Here is a 26,226-nt window from a genome sequence, read left to right on the forward strand (position 1 = left end):
CAGGAAGAACCATCTGCCAACCTCTAAACACCTAAGATAGAATTATTATTTTGGAGTTGAGGAATTATTTATACAAGTAAAATATATGATCTTAAGTATTCAGTTTGATGAGTTTTCACAAATGAGTAACATACATTAGGATGTAAAACCTATATCCTAATGAAAATATAAAACATTTTCATCACCCCAGAAAGTTCGTTATGCTCCTTTTCAGTGAATCTTCTCCCTCCCACACATGGGCAACCATAGTTCTGATTTCTATTGCCATAGATTAGTTTTTGCCTGCTCTTATATATCATGTAAATGAAATCATGGAATATAAACATAGACTCACAATCTTTTTGTGTCTTGCTACTTTTGCTCAACATAATGTTTTTGAGATTCATCCAAATTGTTACCTGTATCAGTAGTTCATTTCTTTTTATTGCTGACTATTATTTCATTGTGTGAATGTATCACAGTTTGTTTATCTACTCTCTGGTTGATGGATATTTCTGGCTTTTGGCGATTATAAATAAAGAAGTATATTAGTTTTCAATAGCTCTATCACAAATTGCCATAAACTTAATGGCTTAAAACAGCACAAATGTATTATCTCACAGTTTCTATGTCCTCTGCTCAGGGTCTCACCTGGCTAGAATTAAGGTGTCTGCCAGGGCTGGGGTCTCATCCTAACCCCAGGATCCTCTACTAAGTTAATAGAATTGTTGGTGGAATTCAGTTCCTTTGTGGTTGTTGGACTGAAGTTCTCAGCTCTCAGAGGTCACCTTCCGTTCCCTGCCACCTGACTTTCTCCACAATGTGGCAGTGTGCTTCTTCGAGGCCAACAGGGGTACATCTGCTGCTGCTTCAAATCTCTCTGACTTCTTCCATCTCTGACCTCTAGACCCTCTTTTAAAGAGCTCACCTGATTAGGTCAGGCCCATCCAGGATAACTTCTACTTTGATTAAAGTCAGCTGCTTAGGGACAGCTGAAAAATCTCTTCACCTTTGTCACATAACATAACCTATCACAGGAGTAATATCCCATCATATTCACACTCAGGACATGTATTCCAGGATATGGGAATCTTGGGGGCCATCTTGGAATTCTGTCTACCACAAACAACTATGAACATTCTGGAGTCATTTTGTTATTCAAGTGTGTATCTTTAAAAAATCAGAGCATTTCCTATTGAGCTAAAATAACACAATCTCACTTAACAAAATAAATAATTATTTCTAAATATCATCTTATACCTGGCCCATATTTAGTGAGGGGAGCGGTTGTCTTAGCAATGTCTTTTAGCTGGTTTGTCCAAAGCAGAATCTTGTCTAGGACCTTTCAGTGCCTCTGGGCACATGTCCCTTCCATTGCTTTCCATCTAGCTCAGTGCCCTTTATTGTGGCTGGTTGAAGACTGTGGCTCTATCATCTGGCAGAAGAGTCTGCTGTGTGGATTAGTGTGGTGGCTTCCTTTTGTCACCATTTAGTTTGTTCCTTTATCCACTTTACATCCTGTGAATTGGAAGTCAAATCTAAGTTTGATGGACCCAGGTAAACATCTTTTGGCTGGAACATATTATGAGAGATGCTGAGAGCTTCCACCTGTATCACTTGATACATGATTTCTGATAGTCCCACTGTTGGTGCAAGACTAACTCTTGGATCAGGGCGGGCACAGCTTAACCCTTCTAGTTCTGTTTCTTTCTCTTGAGCCAGAAAGAAATCTGTGGGGTCTTTCTTTGCATAATTCAGATGTCCATTTATACATCCACTGTTCACCTAATGGTTTTAACACATCAATTGATAATCCTTGCCTGAATCAGTGATTTCATTAGGGGCCAAGGGGGGACTTGGGGCCCAGCATTTCCACTCTGCGAGGTGAGGATTTGGTCTGAAATCTGCCGGACTTTGGCCCCTGGAGGCCTGTCCTCCCACTAGCTGGGACCATCTGGCGTAGACCCTCACCAGGCCCAGGGGCGGAGGTGGCCTGAGATGGGAAGGGGTGGGGAGACACAGTCCTACCACAGCTTGCAAGCAAATCAGGTATTATGCATTATTTCACTGAGACCTCCTGGAGGCCAGTCCATTTCACTGCTGAGTCTCCAGGCCCTGGGGCATGTCGTATGCCTCCCAAATGCTTCTTGACAAGTGAATGTCTGAATGCATGGTAAGTGAATGATTGAATGCTTATCTAGCCCTAATGCTGGGCTCCCGATCGTCCTGAAATCCACACCTGTCTTTGGGTCCCCCAGTCCTTTCTTCAGCTAGAGGCAATTTAAGAGGCCCAGACATGCATCAGGAGACCTCTCAGTGGGTCTACGATTGGTACTTGCTCTCAGGGGAGCCCACTTTGATGTGCCAAGACCCCTCCTCCACCCAATGCCTTAGTAGGCCTGGCTGGGGTTAGAGCTTCCTGAGGCAGAGCTCTGCCCACCTACTGGATTGGACTCTCTGAGGCACTGGCTTGTTCCCTGGGGCCCCATCACAATGAACCAGCCAGGCCAAGCTGCAGCTGGAGGTACAGCCATACAACACTGGCAGCGCCACCCATCCAATATGGTGCCCATCAGATAACAAACATGGGGACACTTAGACGAGTTTGGGTGGGGTGCATATGCTCCCCAGACAGCACTCTCTCCACCCTGGCCTCCCTCCTGGAAAATGGCTCAGCAGCTGGGCTCCGACTCCAGGCCAGCTGCCCCTCCTGCCGAGAAATCTGCCTTTAATTTAGAAGTTCTATTTCTTTCTCCATGGAAAAGTCTTTGTGGTACCAATTAAGGAACTCTTTTATCCCCTCCTGTTTGAGGAGTGAGGAATTTGGGGACTGTCTAGAAAGGGCTCCTTTCCTCACTAATTCCCAAGGCAGAGTGACTTTTCCTCAGGATGGGCATCTGGCAGGGGCTCTGGGGGGTCTTTCCTGATGATATGGAAGTTGACATCCCTGGAGGGCTTGCTCTGTGCCAGGCACTGTGTCGAGCACGCTGCATGGGCCACCTCACTGCGTCTTCCCAGCCACCCCACAAGAAGGCCTATCGTCATCCATAGTTTACAGATAAGGAAACAGAGGCTCAGAGAGGTCACTATCTTGTTCAAGGCCAGTTGGGTGGTTGATGGAGGGGCCCGGCTGTGAACCCAGCTTGGCCTGACTACAGGGTCATGGCCCAAAGTGGTTCATTATGTTGATAGAGTGTGTTATTTTGTGTCTTTATTATAGGACCTCAGATCCAGGAAAATGCACAACCTGGGCCAGATGTGGTCACATTTTGTACAGTTTAGTGCTTATTCTTTTCCATAGAGTCTCCAGTGTGTCTGTGTGAGGTCCCCGGATCAGGGCAGAAGCTCCTGGAAGAACCAAGGTTGACTTGGATCTAGAGCTCCTATGTGTGTGTTTAAGGCTCTGCCTAATCTGCTCCTTTCTGGCTGCCCAGCCTCATTTGCCACTGTTTTCCTCATGCCTTCTCTTCTGGGCACACCAAATGGCCCTGCTGTTTTGGTCTTGGAGCATTTTGCTTGGCTTCAATGATCCCTGGTGCTGGAACGCTGTTCCTAGGTTTCTACCTGATGGATTCCTTCTCTCTTGATGCCCCAGAGACAAGGATCACTAGTTCTATTATGAGAAAACTACACACCTTCACGCGTCTTTCAGAAGGTTGATCGTACTAGATTGCAATTTTTTAAGCTTAGAAAAATTTAATACAGAAAGTTATAGCGAATATATGTAACAATTATCAATATGCCCACAACCCAGAACTAACATATGACAAAATTTTGTCATCTCTGCTTCAAATTGTTTTTAAAAAATAAAAGGTACAATATATCACTTAAAACATGAAAGTCCTGGACTTCCCTGGTGGCGCAGTTGTTAAGAATCTGCCTGCTAATGCAGGGGATACAGGTTCGAGCCCTGGTCCAGGAAGGTTCCACATGCCGTGGAACAACAAGATTCCACAAGCCCGTGCACCACAACTACTGAGCCTGAACTCTAGATCCCGCAAGCCACAACTACTGAGCCCATGTGCCATAACTACTGAAGCCTGCATGCTCTAGGGCCCGAGTGCCACAACTGCTGAGCCCATGTGCTACAGCTACTGAAGCCTGTGCACCTAGAGCCCGTGCTCCTCAACAAGAGAAGCCACCTCAATGAGAAGCCTGCTCATGGTGAAGAAGAGTAGCCCCTGCTCACTGCAACTAGAGAAAGCCTGCACGCAGCAATGAAGACCCAATGCAGACAAAAAAAACCCACAAAAAAACAAAACAAATAAACACACAAACAAAATAACCCATGAAAGTCCTTTCAGAAACCCTTTAGTATTCATTCTCTTCCTCCCTTCCCCAGAAACTGCCACTCTGATGAATTTCGTGAGCCAGCCCATGTTTTTAGAATTTTTTTAAATTTTATTATTTATTTATTTATGGCTGTGTTGGGTCTTCGTTTCTATGCAAGGGCTTTCTCTAGTTGCGGCGAGTGGGGGCCACTCTTCATCGCGGTGTGCGGGCCTCTCACTGTCGCGGCCTCTCTTGTTGCGGAGCACAGGCTCCAGACGCACAGGCTCAGTAGTGTGGCTCACGGGCCTAGTTGCTCCGCGGCATGTGGGACCTTCCCAGACCAGGGCTCGAACCAGTGTCCTCTGCACTGGCAGGCAGATTCTCAACCACTGCGCCACCAGGGAAGCCCCAGCCCATGTTTTTATATCTTTATTACAGTTTTGTCCAGCAATAAATAATATATAATGTTGTCCCTTGTGTCTAAAATGTTTTACATGTTCATATCTTTTAGTATCTTGCTTTTTCACATAAGTTTATACTTTTGAAAAATTTTAAGATTTTTGTTGATCTATCTAGTTCTGGTTCATTCCTTTTAGGATCTGTATGAAATTCCATTTATGAATAAATCACAGAGAATACATTTTCCCCACTTAATCCACTTGGTTTGCTTTCCCAGGAAGCAGACTTGGAGACAGATTTCTGAGCAGTGGGTTTATTTAGAAGTGTTCCCTGGAGCACCACCTGTGAAGGAGGGAGGGCATCAGAGTTGACCAGAGAGAGGTTAAACTGTGATGTACTTGGGCAGAGATCTCAACTGATCTCTACTGGGAGTGCTGTAGCTGGGACGACCTATCAAAACAAGGTTCCAGGCCTTTGTACTCATTGCCCAGGCATTGGATGAAGGCTGCTTTCAAGAAAGGGTGAGGCAGTTCCATCTACCAAAAGTCAAACGCCAGAGAGAACTCTTCTGCGAACCATCTGCAGCCAACACTCGTGGCAGCCAAGGGAGTGAACGTCTCTGTCCTTAGGGGGATCTGGACAGTTGACAACAGCATCCACTACAGTCCACCCGTCGTGCTGCTTGGGTCCATTTGTTTCATATTCACCACATCTGGGGGCAGTTCCTCCAGGATTCTGGTTGGTCTCTTTTTCCAGGGAAAACTACAAAAAAAAGTTAGTTGGGCAAACTGTAGCCCCTGGCCCCTTGAGGCCAAATCAGGATCTCATCATCTCCCATTTCTACTATCCATTCATGTTCATTTTATATCCATTCTATGTTCATTTCATCTTCTGTTAGAACCAGTGCTGGTCTAGGTGGCTTTCCTGCTGGAGTGACCCTGATTCTCATCCCTGAGGGGCTGAACCCTTGGTCATCATTTCTTCTCAGGCCATAGTTACTGTATTTGCCCATTAGCTGTCAGCATTGGGCAGGGAATTGCTAAGAGACACTCAGTAGATTACCTGGGTTCTGTGCTCTCATTATGTAATGGCAGCCCTACATCCTTCTGCTATCAGTGAAATTCCCTTGCCAGTGTAGTAACACATCTTCTTATCTGTTGTCCTCCTGGCATGAGGAAACTGAAGGAACCATGTGACAGCCATAACTTTAAGTTTAATGGGAGTCTCACTGTGTCCCCTGGTGGGAGCATACCTTCGCTGGGAATCAGAACTTCCAGATCCACAAAATCGAAAGTTGAGGAAATGGGAATGCTAAATTCCCCAGTGAGGTTAGGGAAATGATGGTAATGAGGCAGGCCATGGCTACCTTCATCTGTGGTTCCTGGACTCATCAACTTTTAATCTATTGGGAATTCCATGCATAGTGATCATTGCTTTAGAGTTTATACTCATCCTGAAGGATGGTACGCCATCCTCCCAGGATGTCATCTCCAAGCTGACAACTCAGCTACACGTCTCAGGCCAGCAGCTTCTGAGTAGTGCAGAATGTGATAAGGATCCTGTGGTCATTTGCCCACTGCTGCACCTCCTTTGCTGTAAAGTGGGTTTTTTGATCTGAGGCAGTGTTATATAAGATCCCATGTTGGTAGATCAAACCAATCCGCAAATCCTGGACTAGTGTTGCTGACTGCTACCCGGCAGGCAGGAAAGGCAAATCCATATTCAGAATGTGTATTGATTTCAGCCAAGAAGATTTGCTGACTCCTTCAGGGTAGAGAGGTCCAGTGAAGGCAACTCGTCACCAAATGACTGGTTCATCTTTTCAAGCAATAGTGTCATATTGAGGTCCCAACATTGGTCTCTGTTGCTGGCAGACTAGACATTCTGCAGTGGCAGTAGCTAGATCCACATTGGAGAGTGGAAGCTCATGTTTTTTGGCCCCCAAATAGCCTCCATCCCTGTCACTATGGCTACTCCATTTATGACCCCATTTTACCAGCATCAGGTGGCCGAAAACAGTGACTGGCTGACACTGACTGATCAAGTTGTTGTTTAGTCCTCTTCTATGGTAGTTGCTCTCTAACGGAGTTAACACAAGCTACAAACAGCTTTACACTTCATACTCACTCTCATACATCTATCACATCCCTCTTCCGTAGACCTCCTTGACATTGATCTTCTGTTCTTTCTCCTTCTAGGCCTCTGACCAAATAGCCAAGCCACTCACGACTGCCCCTGCATCCATATAAAGGCTAACCTCTGGCTACTTCTCTTCCTGCACCAATGGAATGATCAGGCACACCACCCAAAGCTCTGCCATTGGGAAGATTTTCCCTCATCTCTGTCTTTCAAGGCTGTAGAGGAGCAACAGTCCATTTTTTGGCTTATACCACGTCCTGAAATGACCCATCTGTGAACAAGCTTGGGCTTTTCCCTCTTCCACCATCTGGTCAAGAGTCTTCTCCAACCATGAAGCCATTGGTGGCAGCTGAAGGAGAAGAACCAGTGCAACAGTGGTGGATCACATGAAAGCGTGGGCTACCCAGTCATGCAGCTTCCTGTGCCTTCAGGCCTTGCTTGTTCTTGATCCTAGGTGTTCCACTTCTGTCATATAATAAATTGCTCTTGGGCCTGGCCAACCTTTTGACTTAGTGGGGCTGATGGAAGTCAGCTCATGATTGGGTTGCATGGTCACTTGATGTCCCAAGGTCAGATGGTCCACCTCTAACCAGGGCTTGGTAGCACTCCAGGAGCTGTTTTATAAACAACTTTCTGTTGTAAATGGTACATTCTTGCTCTTCTAAGAGGCTTGCCATGAACTCCACATGGTGTCTTTTCCCAAATGTGCCTCTAATACCATAAATACCTCTAATACCATCATGTCTACTGGATCATATGACCAAGTAGCAGGTCTGTTTACACAAAAGCCTGGACCTGCTGCAAAGCATTTTCCTTCTCTGGGTCCAACGCAAAGCTAGCAGCCTTACATATCATGTGGTATATGGATTGAAGCTGCCTCCAGTAGGTATGGAATATGCTGCCTCCAGAACCTGAAGCAGCCTGCCAGACGTTATCCTTTGTGGTGGGAGGTGAAAGTTGCAATCATTTACTTTTTTAACTTTGGAAGAAATGTCCCAGATCACTGGATTCTTAAAAACTTCACGAATGTGGTAGCACCCTGAATTTACATAGGGTTGTATCTCTTTCTCTGAAATACGTTTATCTTATGAAGTCCTCCAAGATACCCACTACTGCTTGTTCAACCCATTAGCATGATGTCGCTGGTATAGTAGACCATTGTGATGTTCTGTCTGATGTCCAGCCAGTCTGGATCTCTTTGGACTATATTATGACAGAGAGCGGGAGAATTCACTTAGCCCTGGGAAGACTGTCAATGTATACTGTTGCTCTTCTTCCATGAATGGGAAACATTTCTGATCCTTTTCCTGAAAGGAAGGGAAAAGAATGCATTTGCCAGACCTGTGGCTGCATGCCATGTACAGTCCTGGGGGCTGTGTTTAGCAAGGATTGCACACCAGTCGGCAGCTGCAATTGAGGCTACTACTTGCTTGAGTTTACAATTGTTCGCTATCATCTTCCAGGATCCATCTGTTATTTAGGAACCAGACTAGAGAATTAAATGGGAATAGGCTAGAGGCCACACCTCCATATCCTTTAGGTTTTAAGGGTGGCACTGACCTCTGCTGTTCTCCCTGTGCTGCGATATGTTTTTGATTTACTATCCTTGGCTAGAACGGGGGGTGTGATGGTGTCAGAGGCTTCTCACTTGGCCTTCACCACTGTGATAGCTCTTATCCCATAGGCCAATGTGGGGGGTTGTAACAGCCACCATGAATGTCTATTTCCATTCCACATTTGGGGCTGGGGAAATGACCCACCCATTGGATGGGTTTAGGGATTCAGTGAACCCACTGTGAATCAAATATGGGCCAGGATATCATTTATTCCTGGCCCCTATATGTCTTTCTCTAACAGTGGGGGCATGGTACCTCTTCAGTTTCTTGAGTATCAGGGTTAATTCAGAGCCTGTATCTGGAAGGTGCTGAAATGTAAGAGTATTCCTCTTTCTCTAGTGTCCGGTTATCCACGTAAATGACTGTAGATACTTTTGGAGAAAAACTGGGGGAATTATTTCCATATACACTTGCCATGGCATTGAGGGCTCTTCTTCATGGCAATCTGGCTTCTCCTTTAGTCAGTGGTTTCTGGGTGTGAGAACTGGCTCAGGTCCAGAAATTGGCCAAGGAATTATGACTTTTATTAGTATTGCTACCCTTGGCCTTCTGATAATCCATCCTCGATTTCTTTTGGTTGTATAGGTTGAGCATTACCCTGTTAATAGCTGTTTATCTTGCCTCTGGGGATGTCTTATTCCATTAATGATTTCCATAATCTTTCTTTGGATCATGCCCTCGGATTGCCACTTCAGTTTTGCTTTTCATTAACAATAATTGCACTCATTCTGTTTTTGATGGTTAATTCAGGATCTTGTCATCCCCACTGTTATGAGGGAGTCAGTTCTATAACAGCCTTCTATTGAGTTTCTAGGGCTGCCTAGAGAGTAAGTTTCTTAGTGAGGCTGGCGCCACCTCACCACCTTATCCCTTATCGCATTGGTAAATGGAGTGTCCTCTAGGCTTTCCATGGAACATAGCCACTGATAGGTATTTCACCCTTACGTAGCATATCCACTCTAGGATGCCAAAGTCTGTGAGCATTCTGATTCCTTCCTTTACCATCTGCCATGACTGCTGTGGAATTTTTTTCTTCACTTTGTGTGGTCTATCACTTTCTCCAAGTTTACAAGGTCGACTCTAGTAGCATGTGAATACCATCTCCTAAGGTCCTTGCTGGGGTGTTAAGTCTGATCATGGGAGAGGGCTCCCAAATCAATACACTCTCTTTTATCCAATTTTATAGTCTGTCCCTCTTAGTTCAGAACACTCAGGATCTAATTTCATGACATTCTCCTGGCTCCTGCCAGAACTGGCCAGAGGTTGAGACCCCACAGTTCCTTCGGGGTGTAGTCCTTTCCCTTCCTTAGCAGGCCCAGAACCATGACCAGGTTGTGACTTGACCCTAGTTATTGGTGGTGGCCAGGAGGAGAGGTAAGAATAAGTCCTGTCTTACAAGGTAGAAGCCTCTGCACTATCTTTAAGCAAAGGGAAGCAGTGGCTTTTTAAAAAAAAATTATTTATTTAATTTATTTTTGGCTGTGTTGGGTCTTCGCTGCTGCATGCGGGCTTTCCCTAGCTGTGGTGAGTGGGGGCTACTCATTGCGGTGGCTTCTCTTGTTGTGGAGCACGGGCTCCAGGAGGGCGGCCTTCAGTATTTGCAACACGCGGGCTCAGTCGTTGTGGCTCGTGGGCTTCAGTAGTTGTGGCACGCGGGCTCTAGAGAGCAGGCTCAGTAGTTGTGACATGTAGGCTCAGTAGTTGTGACGCACGGGCCCAGTTGCTCCGCAGCATGTGGGATCTTCCCGAACCAGGGCTTGAACCAACGTCCCCTGCATTAGCAGGAGGATTCTTAACCACTGCGCCACCAGGGGAAGCCCCCCGAAGCAGTGGCTTTTAAGAAAGGAGGGGCCACTTTTGTAGGGCTAGAGGGTTCAGGAGGATCTAAGATTTCAAGATTCTTGAGCACATTGACTCCATCCCAAATGCCAAGGTCCTGCTCTTTCCCAACCAGGGTGCTAGTTTTGGCATAAGTAGATTTGTTGGGGTTGAGAATTTCACTTTCTGTGGAGTGCTGCTATTTTGTTTTTTAATCGAAGGCTAGTTGATTTACAATGTTGTGTTAATTTCTGGTGTAAAGCAAAGTGGAGCACTGTTATTTTTAGAGGCAAGTCCTAGGCTTTATCCTAAACTTTTGTTTGTTTGTTTGTTTGTTTGTTTTGTGGTACGCGGGCCTCTCACTGTTGTGGCCTCTCCCGTTGTGGAGCACAGGCTCCACACGCACGGGCTCAGCGGCCACGGCTCACGGGCCCAGCTGCTCCGCGGCATGTGGGATCTTCCCAGACCGGGGCACGAACCCGTGTCCCCTGCATCGGCAGGCGGACTCTCAACCACTGCGCCACCAGGGAAACCCTATCCTAAACTTTTTATGCCCTCTTGCTGCAGGAGATGAGAGTCTTATATTCCACCTTAAGAAGGTAATTAATTACCTTCAACCTTTCATTGTCTTGCTCCAGTGCATTTATAGCACTCAACAATAGCCATCCACAGTCTCTCTCAAATGCCTGAGATGTTGTATCAACCAGCACATTCTCTTCTACCTTAATCCTATCCCAAGTCACTCCCCATGAAAATTTAACAACTGGACTACTTCCACTTGCCAGGTGCTTTCTGTATTCCACCTGTCCTGAGTGATGGGGTCTTCACTGCTAGCTAGACAGTAGGGCGATCCAGCTCTAAAATCTCAATTTACAGTATTTGTCCATCCTTGGACCACCTCTGTTACAGGTGGGTTTCCAGGGAAACAGATTTGAGACAGAGATTTGTACACAGGTGGTTTATTAGGGTGTGCTCTCAAGACCAATATCTGTGAGGGACTGTGGGAAGCAGGCTTGGGTGGAGGAGAACTTGGGCTGCAATGTAGTTGCAACAGAAGCCTCCATTGATCCTGTAGGGAGGGCTGGAGCTGAGACAGCCCCTCTCAAATGTGCTGAAATGAGGCAAAGGAGATGGGCCTCTATCCTCTGGGCTGAACTGTTCTTGGAAGAGGGCTTCCCTGGGGAGGGTGTGTAACCTTGGGCAAGGCGGCTCCCTTCTATTAAAGGCCATTCTTAGAGGAGAACTCAGTTATGAGCCATGAGCAGCCAACACTCCCAGGAGATGGGGGCATGAGTGCCTCAGTACTGAAGGGGTATCTGGGCAGCTCACAACAGAATCCACTGCAGAGAGGTAAACATTTTCTATCCCCCCTCTCCCCCCACTGTTATAACAATGTTGTCATGACCACCTTTGCGCATCTCTTTCCTTGTGCACATGTATAAGCAATAATTCCCCAGCTTTTTCACCTCATGTAGCATAGTTGGAATATGATAGTATGTATACATCACACTTGAGTAAATAGGACAGAGTTTTGAGGCCTGGAGTGGGCTGGTTGTGTTGCAGCTCGCATGGGGCTCAAGTGGGTCCTCTCCCTGCCATTGCTGACCCCAGGCCTGAGAGGATCAGTATCTCCAATAGTACGCTAGGGTTGGAACTCTCTACTCAGGATATGGATATACCTAGACGAGGGGTTGCGGGGTGTAGGGTATGTACATTGTCAGCTTTCCTACATATTGGCATTTGTTTTACAAAACCCTAAGGGGATGCCAATTCACATTTTCAGACTTTAACATTGTTGTTAATCTGATGGGAAGTAACATCTCATCGCTTTCATCTCCTTATTGCGTATCTTCACACAAATTTATTGGCCTTTTGCTTCCCTCTTCTGTGACTGTCCGTTCATTTCCATTGCCCTTTTTCCTGGTGGGCTGTTTGTCTTTTCCTTGATTTGTGGAACTCATCGCTTCACTCCCTGGCTGCCTCTGCAAATTCGATGCCCCTGCTGCTGTTGCTGTTACCTCCCCACCCAATAGAGACTCTGATTCTTTGCATCTTTATGTCTGGAGAGGTGCGCTGTTAGGTTGCCTGGCAGAGAGTTTAAGTCCCATACTTGCACCTTTGCTGCAAGGGAGCCTCTGAAAGCAAGCACCTGAATTTTCAGCTTCTGTAGTTGGAGGTGGGCTCAGTTTCTCACCATGTCTTGTAAGGTGATGGGTTACTCAGAGGGGTGTCAGATTGGGGCATCCCTCCCTCAAGAACAATAAACATCTACCCTAGTGTTAAGGTTTAAAGGACATGGAACATGTAAAAGTGCCCAGCAGGTAGGCTCAGAAGATATTAGTCACTTCCTCCTCCTTCCTGGCTTGATGGGGACAAATGTCCCCACTGCAGGGATGGCAAATTAAGTGGATTTGCATCATATAAGCATTTAACTAATGCAAATTCCCCCACTCTGTCACACAACCAGTGGGCTCTCCCAATTCTGTGTTTGCAGGTGGTAGCAGAGAAAACTAACAGCTCCTCTGGGACAGGAGGTTTTGTCTGATCAGTGGGTACACATTTATGTGGGAGAGAACAGGAGGAAGCGGGGCTCCATTTTTGCCATCCCCTCCATTGAGCTCAGTCCCGGGTGCCTCTCCCACTGCCCTGAGTGAGTCTGGCTTTTAAAGACAGGCATTTTCATACATCCCGGCCTCTCGACAACATTCAAGCCCCTCATTTGGTATTCAGCCATCGACGCAGTGACCTGTGGCCAAGCTGGGGGAAAAGCTTCCTGGGTTGGATTCATTAAGAGTCTGAGTGCTCCTATACTTTGTTTGAGATTTAGGCGATTTTCAAGGATGATCTTTTTTTTTTTTTTTTTTTTTTTTTTTTTGTGGTACGCGGGCCTCTCACTGCTGTGGCCTCTCCCGTTGTGGAGCACAGCCTCCGGACGTGCAGGCTCAGCAGCCATGGCTCACGGGTCCAGCCGCTCCGTGGCATGTGGGATCTTCCCCGACCGGGGTGTGAACCCGTGTACCCTGCATCGGCAGACGGACTCTCAACCACTGCACCACCAGGGAAGCCCAAGGATGATCTTTGACGCTATGCGGTTTACCTTTTGTGGGAGGACTTCAGAATCTACCTCCTGTTGAAGAGACAGCCTCTCCGCCCCCAAAGCTGGTAGAGGTCTCATCTCAAGAGTTGCATGTGATCAATCGATTATGAAGGTCTGGAAGATTGCAGAAGAGAGGGTGAGGGTGATGGTTGACTAGCAATGTCTGCTAGGAGGACAGGAGTGGGAGAGGTTGGCATGGGAGGCAGGTATTTTGGGGTCTCTGGTTCTCATTGCCTCCCACTGTGAGCAGTCTGAGGCTCTTCTTCTCCATCTCCTCTTCCTCTTATAGAATCTGTTCCCTTTCCCTTCAGTAGCATCCCTCTCTGCCCTTCGGGGTAGCAACATCAGAGGAGCCCTCTGTTAGCCCAAGGTTAATGTTGGTGGGTATTCCTGGACATCAGTGTGTCCTGTCTTCTGTGAGTCTGAGCCACGTGGAAGTTCCCAGAGTCTGGAGTCTCGGGGTAACTGATAAAACTGGGGCCAGGTCCTGCTAAGCTGAGAGGTGAACCACCAGCCTGGAGAGCTCACTGAAGCTGGCCTACGCTGACTTCTCTGACGCTGGCCACTGCCAGGACCTCCCTGTTGATCCCACTTGGAATCCTAGAGCATCTTCGCTCTAAAGGCAACAGAGAGCCTCAAACCCTGCCATTGTTCAGGTGGGAGAGGGGGTCGGGAGGCAAGCTGGAGACCTGAACCCGGGTCTCCTGACCCCGCACACCGTCTCAGGAGTGTGTGACACTCTTGGGTGCCTCTTCAGCAGGGCCAGAATCCAGAGACCCTGGACTGGGGTGGGGCCCCAGCATCCAGCGGGGCACTTCAGAGGTCTCAGGGTGGGGTGTGTCCCAAGGGCTGGACTCTCTTCAGTGGAGTCCTTCCTGGCTCCCTGGATGCTGCCCTGATCTTGTTGGATGGGCGCTCCAGGACCACAGGAAGAGAGGACGTGGGACTTGCGCTGGGCTGGTGGTCCCTGCCTCCGTGGTGGGAAAAGACAGAAGGTGCCTCCCAGGCCATCCAGTTGCCCCTCAGTGGCTGCTGCTGTCCCTGGAGCCCATGGACCAGATCTGAACTCATAAAGTAGGTGGGGGAAGAGGCGGAAACCTAGGCTGTATCTGGGGGCAAGTAGTCTCTACCGAGGGCTCTGGCTGCACAGTTCCCTCTGCAGAGACTCTCCACCTCAGCGGCACCCCTCCCCCAAGGCCGGCACACTCGTCTGGGATTCACTTCTTGGGGTCATGTCTACTGCCAGTCAGGCAAGTAGTGGGACGAGCACGACTCCTGCCTGAGAGATGGAGGCACAGACCCTGGATTAGGAGTCGGATTCCTGAATTCTAGCCCCACCCCCCAGTTTGTTCATCTGTAAGATGGGGAGAGAACAGGGCTTCTGCCACTCTTCACCCACCCATTCATCAGTTCGTGGACATTTGCATCATTTCCACTTTTTGTCATTTCTGAAGAATGCTGCCATAATATGTATGCCCAGGTTTTCGTTAGGACATAAATTTTTACTTATCTTGCATGTATATGTTGACTCTTGAACAACACCAGTTTGAACTGTGTGGTCCACTTCTACATGGATTTTTTTCAATAAATATATACTACAGACTACACGATTCGAGGTTGGTTGAGTTCATGGATGCGGAACCATGGATATGGAGGGCCAACTGTAAAGTTATAAAGCAGATGTTTGGATGGTGTAAAGGGTTCACTTTGTTCAAGGGTCAGCTGTACCTAGGAGTAGAATTACTGGTTCTTATGGTTATTCTATGCTTAATCTTTTGAGGCACCTCCAGACTGTTTTCCACAGGGGCTGGACCATTTCACATTCTCACCAGTGGTGCACAAGGGCTCCCATTTCCCCACACCTTTGTCAGCACTTGTTATCGTTTGTCTTTTTAATTGTGGCCACTTTAGTGGGTGAAGGGGTATTTCATTGTGGTTTTGATTGGCATTTCCCTGAAGGCTAATGTGATTGAGCATCTTTTCGTGGGCTTATCGGCCCTAATAAAGATTTTGTTTCTAACTTCATCTCAGCTTTGCTTCCCAAAGAACCTCATTTGCAATGCCTGTTGATGGGAAGCTGATGTCTTTGTCTTTTAGTCTCTGTGTCTCTCTTTTTCTCTTTCTCTCTGTTTCTTTCTTTGTCACCCACCCACCCTAACACACACACACACTTCTTTTTGCCCACCGTTGCTGGGAACACGCTGGTTAGGCCCATAGTGTTTGCAGTTCTTTCTTTTCAATAAAAGCATAAAAATGTCAGCTTGACACCACACCATGGCAACTGCCCCATAACAAGATATGTCTTTCCATGGGTTTCCTGGAGACTGCCCAGCACTGTTGGGCCTGCAGCCCGTCCCAGGATCTATATTTATCTTCTGATTCTGAGAGATTCTGTGCTGACACCATCCGTGATCTGCCTTCTTCTGTTTTCTGCTCCCTTCTCCTAATGATTCCCCTTGTGTCAGTCTTTTCTCTCCAGCCAAGGAGTGTGAGCTTATGAAAGGCAGGGACCAGGTCTCTTTCTCTTGTCCCTCCCTCAGTGCCAGCGCTGGGCTGGGCCTTGGCAAAGACTTGCCACTGACATGAAACTTACGGTGAGGTGGGAGTTGGGGGTAAAATCTGAAGGCCTGTGAGCTGTGGGAAGCCAGGGCCCTGTCTGGCTAGTTCACCCAGTGCCCAGGATGGTGACATGTGTGTAGCAGGCTGTGGTTTAAGGAATATATTCGGTCTTTTTCCCTGGTTCCTGGCATGGAGCTCCTAAAAAAACCCTTGTTTTTTCCTGAGTGATAGGAGTTTCTTTTCTTATTCCTAATGAGCCCTTTGTGACTACACCGAAGTTTATGCTAATGAGGTGACTCAGAGTGGGCCCCTAAAAAGCTTCAGGTTGGGGGCTGGTGACCAGAAAGACCAAATAGTGATTAGATGTGGGAACTTTCAGCCCTACTCCTGACCTCTGGGGAAGGGCTGGAGATTGGGTTATAAACACTCTTTAATTTATTTTTGGCCGTGTTGGCTCTTCATTGCTGCGCGCAGGCTCTTCTCTAGTTGCGGAGAGCGGGAGCTACTCTTCGTTGCGGTGCGCAGGCTTCTCATTGCGGTGGCTTCTTTTTTTTTTTTTTTTTTTTTGCGGTATGCGGGCCTCTCACCGCTGCGGCCTCCCCCGTTGCGGAGCACAGGCTCCGGACGCGCAGGCTCCGGACGCGCAGGCTCAGCGGCCACGGCTCACGGGCCCAGCCGCTCCGCGGCACATGGGATCCTCCCAGACCGGGGCACGAACCCGTATCCCCTGCATCGGCAGGCGGACTCTCAACCACTTGCGCCACCAGGGAGGCCCCGCGGTGGCTTCTTTTGTTGCAGAGCACGGGCTCTAGGTGCGCAGGCTTCAGTAATTGTGGGGCACGGGCTTCAGTAGTTGTGGCTCGCGGGCTCTAGAGCACAGGCTCAGTAGTTGTGGTGCACGGGCTTAGTTGCTCCGTGGCATGTGGGATCTTCCCGGACGAGGGCTCGAACCCATGTCCCCTGCACTGGCAGGCGGATTCTTAACCACTGCGCCACGAGGAAGCCCTATAAACACTCTTGGTTGGCGAAAACATTGAGGTGCTGGGAGGGTGGCACACCTCTCCCACCCCCATACTTCACCCTATTCATGTCTTCTATTTGGCTGTTCCTGAGTTGTATCCTTTATAATAAACCAGTAATCCTAAGTAAAGCCCTCTCCTGAGTCCTGACTCATTCTGCTGAATGATAGAACCTGAGGAGGGAGTTGTGAGAATCCCTGAATTTGCAGTTGCCTGGGCAGCAGTGGGTCACCTGGGGACCCCACTTGTGGCTGACATCTGAAGGGAGAGAAGTCTTGTGGGACTGATCCCTAAACTGGTGGATCTTGACGCTGGCTCAGGTAGTTAGTATCAGAATTAAATTGAATTGTTGGACACTTAGTTGGTGTGGGAGAATCAGAGAAGTGGTGTCAGAAAAAACCACGTACAAGCCCCTGACGAATATGTGTTGAGTGAACAAAAATTTGTTGAGTAAATAGAGAAAGTTAACATAAATTAAGCACTATATCCTATGCCAAATCCTTTATGTTCATTCATTCAAAAAAACACTTTTTGAGTAAGTATTACATGCCATGTGCTGGGTTTGGTATTTGGGTCCAGCTATGAACAATTAAGCCAATTCAACAAGCAATTTTAGCACCTACTACATGCCACACACTGTTCTAGGTACTGAGGATACAGCTGTGAGCCATTCAAGTCTACACAAGAAATATCTATGGAGTTCCCACTACGTGTTGGGCATTGCTCCAGGTCTGGAGAATACAGCAGTGACCAAACAGAATTGATACCGTGTGTGCACTTTGCATGACCCCTAGGAGGTAAATCCTTCAATTTTGTTCATTTTACATCTGAGGAAAATGAGGCTCAGAGAGGTTAATTGTCTGTTACAAGGTCACACAGCTGGGGCAGTAAGGCTAGACCTAACCACTAGCCCATCTGACATCAAGCTTGTGTTCTCACCCTCGGGCCCAGGCTGAGTAATGTTGGGGTGAGTCCTGGGGTCCTCTTTACTGAGCACTTTAGGGATCCTGCATCCCTCACACAAGCCTCCCTCTTCTGGGGCTCCCACCCTGCACCCTCCTCTCTGATACACAAAATTCCGATCATGGCTGGCAGTGTTCCTGAGTGACACCCCTGAGTGCCGTAATGTGTTTTCTTGCACAAAACCCCGTGTTCAGCAAATCGCTGTGACCAAGACCCTATCCAGTTACCTGCCGCATCAGAGGTATGTTCTGAGGCACTGCCAAGCAAAGCAGAGCATAATACTTCTAAGAATTTTAACCATTAGATAAAAAAAGCACAGCCCTGGCAGCTCCTGGCAGGCGCTGCCGAGGAGGAACCAGATACAAAGCAAACAAGAAGGGCTCGTCCTATGTGTGGGCTGATGTCTTTCCTGGTGGGTTGGCCGCCCTGGGCCCATAGTCACGTTGTCAAAGCCATCGGTCCCTTGGCTCCGGTGGCTGGCTGGCTGAAGGCGGGTGGCACTGGGTTTCCGCGCGCTGCCAAGCCCTGAGATGTCTGCCTCCTGGGGGCGGGCTCAGTGGAGATGACCTCTGAGTCCAGAGGCTCTACACGGGGCTCTAAAGCCATATCTTACCAGTTCCGCTGCTGTCCCTAACCTCGGCCACTCGCGAACTTTGGGCAAGTGACAACTTTGCTGAGCCCCACTGTGGGTGGGAATAATACTATCTGCTTCATGTGTGAGGATTAAATGGATTAATATAAGCCAAGAGAACTGAGTGTGGCACACCCTTGGGGCTCTGCAGCTATTAGCTGTTTCTGAAAGTCCGACATGGATGTCACACATCTCTGGGAGCACCTACCAGGCCCTGCAGGTGTACACGGAGGAGTAGATCAGTTGTGGTCCCTGCCCTTGTGGAGCTAACAGTGCAGAGGGGTGATGGGAGACAAAGCAAACGTGACCTCAGAACTGGGTCTATGATTGGAGGTCTTCACCAGATGGGAAGACAGGGAAAGTCACTCTGGAGGACTTTGGGGGTGCTTGAGCTGAGACCTGAATGATGAGGAAGCTCCGAGGGTACAGGGGGGAGGGACAAGCTTTCTTGGTAGAGGGAAGAGCACGTGCAGAGCCCTTGTGACGGGAGGAAGCTGGTTGACCCAAGGAGCTGAGGTAAGGCCAGTGAGGCTGGAGGCAGAGTGACCACAGGGAGTGGGAGGTGGTACTGGAGAGGTGGGGAGGGGCCAGATCTTGGGGTGCCCTGGAAGCCAAATTGAGGAATTTTGCATTTCACCTAAGATCAACAGGAAGCATTAAAATGTTTTAGCCAGGTGGTGGCTTGATTAGATCAGTACTTTAATAAAGGTCACCGGGCCGCTATATGGAACCTGGGGCACAGGGGGCCAGGAGGGAAGCCGGAAGGCCAGCTAGGAGGCCTTTCCAGTGGTCCAGGTGAGAGAAGACAGTGGTTTGGACCAGGACGGTGGCAACTGGGGTGCAAAGGACTGGGCGATCTGAAAGGCCTTGCTGCTACGGTGGATGTAGGGTGGGCTGTTGGAAGGATCTTGGGAGTGAACGTCAGAGCCCCAAGTTCCCATGGAGTGGAGAGAACTGGCTGGGCCCATCCAAGTCACACTCAGTTCCGGGCAGCTGGTCCTGCGCCTGGCTCTTGACCCTTAAAGCCACCAAAAGCACGAAAACGCTGATCTGGACACGGCCCTCCACACGCTCATAATTCCCAGCCTCTTTCCAGATACCCAGGAAGGTTCAAGTCTCTGTCCCCTCCTCCTACACTGGGGTAGCCGGGGCTCCAACCCTCTCTCCTCCTGGCTCAGGGCGAGGGCGAGGGCGGGCCCCTCCCAGGCGGAAGCCAGTCCTGACGTCTTCAGTGGTTCAGTGCAGCGCTTTCAGATCTGGTTTGGGTCGAGGTTCTGCCAGTTACTACAAGTTGTGGCATCGTGGGGCAAGTCACTAATCTTTCTGTACTTTGGTTTTCTTGTCTGTGGTGTGAAGGGGGGGACACCTAACTCGTAAGTTGTAGTGAGGATTTCAAGTGAGTCATCTACATAAAGCGCTCAGAAAAATGCTGGGCCCAAAACAGGTGCTCAGTGAATGTTAGGTCTTATTGTTCCTAATAGCTGTAAAATGGGGATAATGATCCCGGGGCAGTTGCGAAGACGACATTTGTAATGTACCCATCACAGTGCCTGGTTAGTGCTCAAAATGTCAGTGCTGATCTTTACAGTAGTGCAAAATTGGAAACAGCCTCCAATCCAGTGGGAATCTTTTAAGTCAATTCTAGATTACAGTGGAATGAGAAGGAGCCATTAAAATGATGCTGCAGAAGAAAGATGTGGGAACTTGATTATCCTACAATGTTAAGTGGAAATAAACCAGGATTAAAACTCCCTATGGTCTGAATGTATCCCTTCAAAATTCATATATTGAAATCCTAACCCCCAAGAGTTGATGGTAGAAGGAAGTAGGCTTTTGGGAGATGCTTAAGATATGAGAATGGAGGCCTCATGAATGGGATTAGTGCCTTATAAAAGGGACATTAGACAGATCCCTTGCTCCTTAGATCAGGTGAGGACACAGAGAGAAGATGCGGACTATGAACAAGGAAGCAGGACTTCACCAGAGGGTGACTGTGCTGGTTCCTTGATCTTGGACTTCCCAGCCTGCAGAACTGTGAGCAATAAAATTCTGTTGTTTATATGCTCTCTAGTCAGTGGGGTTTTTTGGTTTTTTTTTTTTTTTGCGTTACGCGGGCCTCTCACTGTTGTGGCCTCTCCCATTGTGGAGCACAGGCTCCGGATGCGCAGGCTCAGTGGCCATGGCCCACGGGCCCAGCCACTCCGCGGCATGTGGGATCTTTCCAGACCAGGGCACGAACCCGTGTCCCCTGCATCGGCAGGCAGACTCTCAACCACTGTGCCACCAGGGAAGCCCCAGTGGTATTTTGTTATAGCAGCCTGAACAGACCATGATAAAACTGTATATGTAGTAGGTGAGACAGTGGTGATTTTTAGTTTTTTTTTTAAGACTTTTCACAATTAACAAAATTTCAACCATGAGGATGCATTTGTTTAAGAGCCTGAAAAATTAAAATGTTTAGAAAGAGTTTCTAATGACAGGGGAACATGCTCATATTCCAATGTTAAGTTGAAAAAAGAAATTAGGTTACAAAATTGTCCAGTGTTAATTCACCTACACACAACAAAGTACCCAGAAGAAAATAAATACATTGTGATATCAGTGTCTGGTATCTCAGTGAGGGTGATTTTAAAACATGACCTCAAGTTCTTTGACTTCCTCCCTCTGAGAAGAGGAACCTGAGACTTCTCCCCCATGAACCTAGGTGGACTTGTGACTGCTTTCGCCAATTAGAAAACGGCAGAAGTGACACTATGTAACTTCCAAGACTAGGTCTCAAAAGGCCATACACTTTCCATTCACTTGCTAGAACCTTCTCTCTTGGAGCCCTGAGCATCTAGGTAAGAAGTACAACAACCCTGAGGCTTCCATATTGTGAGGAAGCCTGAGCCTCGTGGAGAGGCCATGACTAGGCACTTGATTCATCCCAGTCCAGGAACCTGACATGCAAATGAAGAAGCTTCTGGATGATTCTAGTCCCCAGCTGTTTGGGTCTTCCTAGCTGAGGCTTCAGACATCATGGAAAAGAGACAAGTCATCCCCGCTGTACCCTGTCCAAATTCCTGACTCACAGAATCTGTGATCATAATTAAATGGTTGTTCTCCGCCAGTAATTTGGGGTGGTTTGTTATATAGTGATTAGATAACTGGAACAGAGGGATTATGGGATATTTTTATCCTTTTAATTACTTTTTTAGAAACTTCAAGGTCTTTTATTATGAGCGTATGTTTTTTATTGTTAAGAAAAGATTTATAAGGAAATGTTTGTTGAGTGAATAAAGAGAGGAAATAAAGAAAGGAAAAAATAAATTAAAGAAAAGGAGAGAGAGAGGGAGGGAGAAAGGAGCCAGTGAACCATTTTTATGAGAAAGCCCTAACTCCATCCCTTTCAGGAATCACAGAGCTCAGACGAGCTTCCCCTGGATGTTTCTTTCCTCCATGACCCATTCCGTTGAACCACTCTGCCCTTGGACCATGACTGAAGGACACAGCAGTAAATGACTCTGAGTCAAACAGCTGGCTGTGTGTCTTTGTGCAACTCACTCAACCTCTCTGAGCACATTTCCTTACCTGCCAGGTGAGGCACATGCAAATACTTGACATGGCTGGAATGTGGAAGAAACAGGATTCAAACCCAGGGCAGTTCCTCTTTGTCCATTAAGGGGGTCTAGAAAAAGGCCTTGGGGGGGCATATTAGGAGAAGGGAGCTGCTTCCGGCCAGGCCCCACCTGGTAGCCCTCTGTGCCCGCTGCCACTGGGGGCCAAGGTGCCAGGCACAGAGCAGGGAGCCTGGGGCCCCAGGCAGAGGTTGGGGCGCTCTGTCCCTCCAGGAAGCCAAGTGATCCCTCCCATAAGCCTTTCACCCCTGCATTCTCTGAATGAAGCCATTCAGAGGAGGAAACCCAACCGGCCAATGTTTTATGCATGGTCCAGCCATGCCAGCAACAGCAGGTCACCTGGGGAGGTATTATTTTTAGCCAGAGCATGTGAGTGAGCTGGGAGCTTGAAAGAAGCAGGCTAGTCACCCACCTGTCCACCCCAGGGCCCTCTCCTTTGCCTGGTGGTCCTAGGCAATGTTAACCCAAACCATGCCCAGCACAGGGCACTGGCTTAAGCCAGGCCTCCACTGGGGGCGGGCCTGGGGTCTCGTCACTCCAGGCTGACTGTTGTGCGGCAACTAAAGCAGCCGTCCATCTCGACACCTGCGTGGCCACCTCCTATGGGGAGCTCACTCCCTCCCTTTCCAGGTGTTGGCTCTGGGTAAGGCTAAACCCGGGGGAGGGGGGCAAGCATGTTTCTGAGACTCTCTGCGAGAGGACGTAACCTTTGTCAGCCTTTTGAAATTCCTCTGCTGCTGCAAAACATAATCTGGCTACTAGGGGTGCCCAGCTTTCATCACTCCCAGCTTCCTCCTGGGCAATGTCCCCAGCAGGTAGAGTGTCCATTTCAGGGTAGATTGTCAGTGAATCCTAGGTGATTAACATCTTTTCCTGTCAAGTTTCCACGTCCGCCACCCCGCCTTGCTTTCAACTAACTTTCAGCTGCAACGTGGCTGGCATTTATTGAGTGCCTACTCTGTGCTGAGTGCTTTTGTGCACATCATTTTTTAAATCCACACAACCCTTGGGGTAGGTACTGCTATGGGCTTCATGTTTGTAATGGGGAAACTGAGGCTCAGAGAGGAGACTGACTTGCTCTAGGCCACCTAGTGAGTTACAGCAGAGCCGGACTCAGACCCAAGACTGCCGGACCCAAAGCAGTGCTCTCTGTACATTCTGAGTCCTGACTTGGCAGCTTCTTTAGGTTAAGAGTCAAACCCCACAGCTCAGAGGTGTTTTTCCTGTGTTCTTTCCTTTTGATGAATAATCAGAAGCTACTAAATGTGGAAATGGAAGGAACAGTGGAGATCACCCCTTTTATGCTGTTCATTTCTCAGATGGAGAAACCGAAGCCCAGGGAGAGGAGGGCATTACTCAAGGCCACTTGGTGCCCCAGGGGCAGTCCCCAGTGTGCTGACTCTATTCCAGGGCTCCTTCTGTTCCAGCTCACGATATGCCACCACTTCATCTCCCCAGACGTCCATCTGCCTATCTGTCAACAGGAACAGTCATTCAAGCTCCACTCACAAGCTCTCATGGATGTGAAGGTGCTTAGTGACCAGATGGGCTCACTGCTGGTCTGGTGAGGCCTCCGCCCCATTTGGCAGATTGGTTACAGGCTGAGTCGGAGGCTGGGCTTTGGTTTGAAATGTCTCATGTTTGGGGCCTGACCAAGAGCGGTTGCTGAATTAACCCTGCATGGATGACCAAGGTCCATACGGGTCAAAAGTCTCTCAAGGTCTTTCAATGAGACAGAATTCAATAGAGGGAGTTGATTACACAAGAGATGTAAGAGCTGAGAAGCCAAGCAGAGAAAAATAAGAAAGCCAGGAGCCTAGCAGCAGCAGGAAGCTGCTGCTACCCCAGGGATGGGGGCAGAGAGAGGAGGGATGGGGGCAGAGCCTGGGAGCTGGGGTGGGAACTAGAATCTGGGCGGGGACTGTCTGATGGGGGTGGGACTAGAGGCCCAGCACCGTCTCTGTTGGAGAAACCACAGGAAACACAGAGGTGGGGGAGGAGGGGAGAAAAAACTTGGCTTTTCCCTCCTCTCACTCTCTGCAGTGCCTCCCATTGGCCAGACCAACATAGAAGCCAGATTACCAAGGAGTCTGGGAAATGTAGTTCCTGTGATATGGAGCAAGGCTAGGATCTGGGATCAACAGGTACAAGGTCATCAATATCGCTGAGCAGACAGCATTGAGACTGTATCAGCAACCATTGGTTGAGTGTTCAGGCGCTTACATGCAGTAACTCCTCTTTACCCCATGACAACCTTTTTTTTTTTTTTTTTTTTTTTGTGGTACACGGGCTTCTCACCGTTGTGGCCTCTCCCGTTGCGGAGCACAGGCTCCGGACGCGCAGGCTCAGCGGCCATGAATCACGGGCCCAGCCACTCCGCGGCATGTGGGATCTTCCCGGGCCGGGGCACGAACCCGTGTCCCCTGCATCGGCAGGCGGACTCTCAACCACTGCGCCACCAGGGAAGCCCATGACAACCCTTTTACAGAAAAGGAAACAGAGGCACAGGGTAATGAAGTGTCTCAGCCAGGCAGTGGGGGAACTGGCTTTAGCCCTGGGCCTTGTGCTCCGACCTCATGCCCCCCTCCTTGCTTCATATACCCTCCAGGGCTGGTCCCCAGCCGTGCTTCGGGGCATGGGCTCTGGGTTGAGTGCCGCCTTCCTCAACACAGGGTGGTCGTTAAATGGGTCATTTCCCCATCTTACAGCTGAGGAAATGGAGGTGCAGACAGGTCACGGGACCCTCCCCTCCCCCACGCCCCCAGCTCACCTAGCTTGTTGGTGGGAGTGCTGGGAGTTTGAACCCATCTCTCCTGGCTCCAGAATGCATGCCCTTTACTCTCGGGCTTCTTGAGGAGGGCGGTCCTGGGTCCCCTGCCCGTGTCTTGGGTGCTCCCTGGAACCCCTTCTCGTGGCCACCGTCTGGCTCCTCCCACGGCTCTCTCTAGCTCATTAACTCTGCCCGGATGGCGGGGCTGGTGTGGCTCAGGCATGACCCGCACGCCCAATTAGAGGAATTCAAAACGCCGTTTATTTATCAATGACTTAAGCTCATTTGATCATGAAGGATGGAGCCCAAACTATTCTCTGAAGCCACTGCTGTCCCTCAGCTGTGCCAAATCCGCCTTTGATCTGCTAATCCTGAGTTTATAAGGTTAGGAGATAAGCGGGCGGAACGAAATTCTTTTCTCTTTCGGTCCACCTAAGCGGTCATGAAACCCCCAGACATCATAGACCTCCTGGGCTCCTGCGGCCTCCTCGCCTGGATAACTCAGACGGTGTGGGAGGGGGGCCTCCGCACCGGGGTCCGCACAGGCCATCTGGGGGTGGGGGGCTGCGGCGCTCCTCACCAGATCTGCCTGCTTCTCCCCACTCCTCTTCCTTTCCCTTCTCCCTCACGCACCAGCCTCTTCATGCTGACCTCAGCCTTGGGAAACCAGGAAGCCAATCCAGCCGGTGACCTGGCCGTACTGCTGGGACCTACTCCTTTCATCCCATCTGTCCTTCCATCTGGAGCTCTGATGCATTCACCTTGGGGAGGCGACAGAGACCCTGCCCCTAGTAGAGGGACAAGACTTCAGGACAAGTGAGCCCAACCCATGTTTATTGTGTTCTTTCAGGTGAAGGACCCCAGGGAGTGTTTATAATTCAATGTGTTGAAGGGCGTGAGAGATCTGTAGTCAGACAGCTGGGGTGTAAATCCCAGCTCTGGCCGGTTATGGGACCTTGGACAACTGGTTAACCTCTCTGAGGCTCCATTTCTTTATTCATAAAATGGGGATAATGATGGTACCTACCATCATTAATTTAATTCTCACCGTGAGGATCAAATGGGGACACCTACAGCCTGGTGCAGAATAAATGCTTAGCAAAGGGCGCCTGTTGTGATGATTTTTGTGATCTTCCATAATAATGAGGACAACTTGCATCTGCTCAGTGTTTCCCACATGTCCATTCGGAGATGGGTCCGTGGCTGCCGTCTGCCCCTACAGACCCCAGAGACAAACTGGGAGGACGCTGCCATGTGGCTTAGGCCAGTGCTGGGAAGGTGTACCCGGGAGGAGGGATTGCGATCCATGTGGTCGAAGCTCTGGGACACTGGCCAGGGGCTCCTGCA

The sequence above is a fragment of the Mesoplodon densirostris genome, chromosome 19 (genome assembly GCF_025265405.1).
Source record: "Mesoplodon densirostris isolate mMesDen1 chromosome 19, mMesDen1 primary haplotype, whole genome shotgun sequence".
NCBI lineage: Eukaryota > Metazoa > Chordata > Mammalia > Artiodactyla > Ziphiidae > Mesoplodon > Mesoplodon densirostris.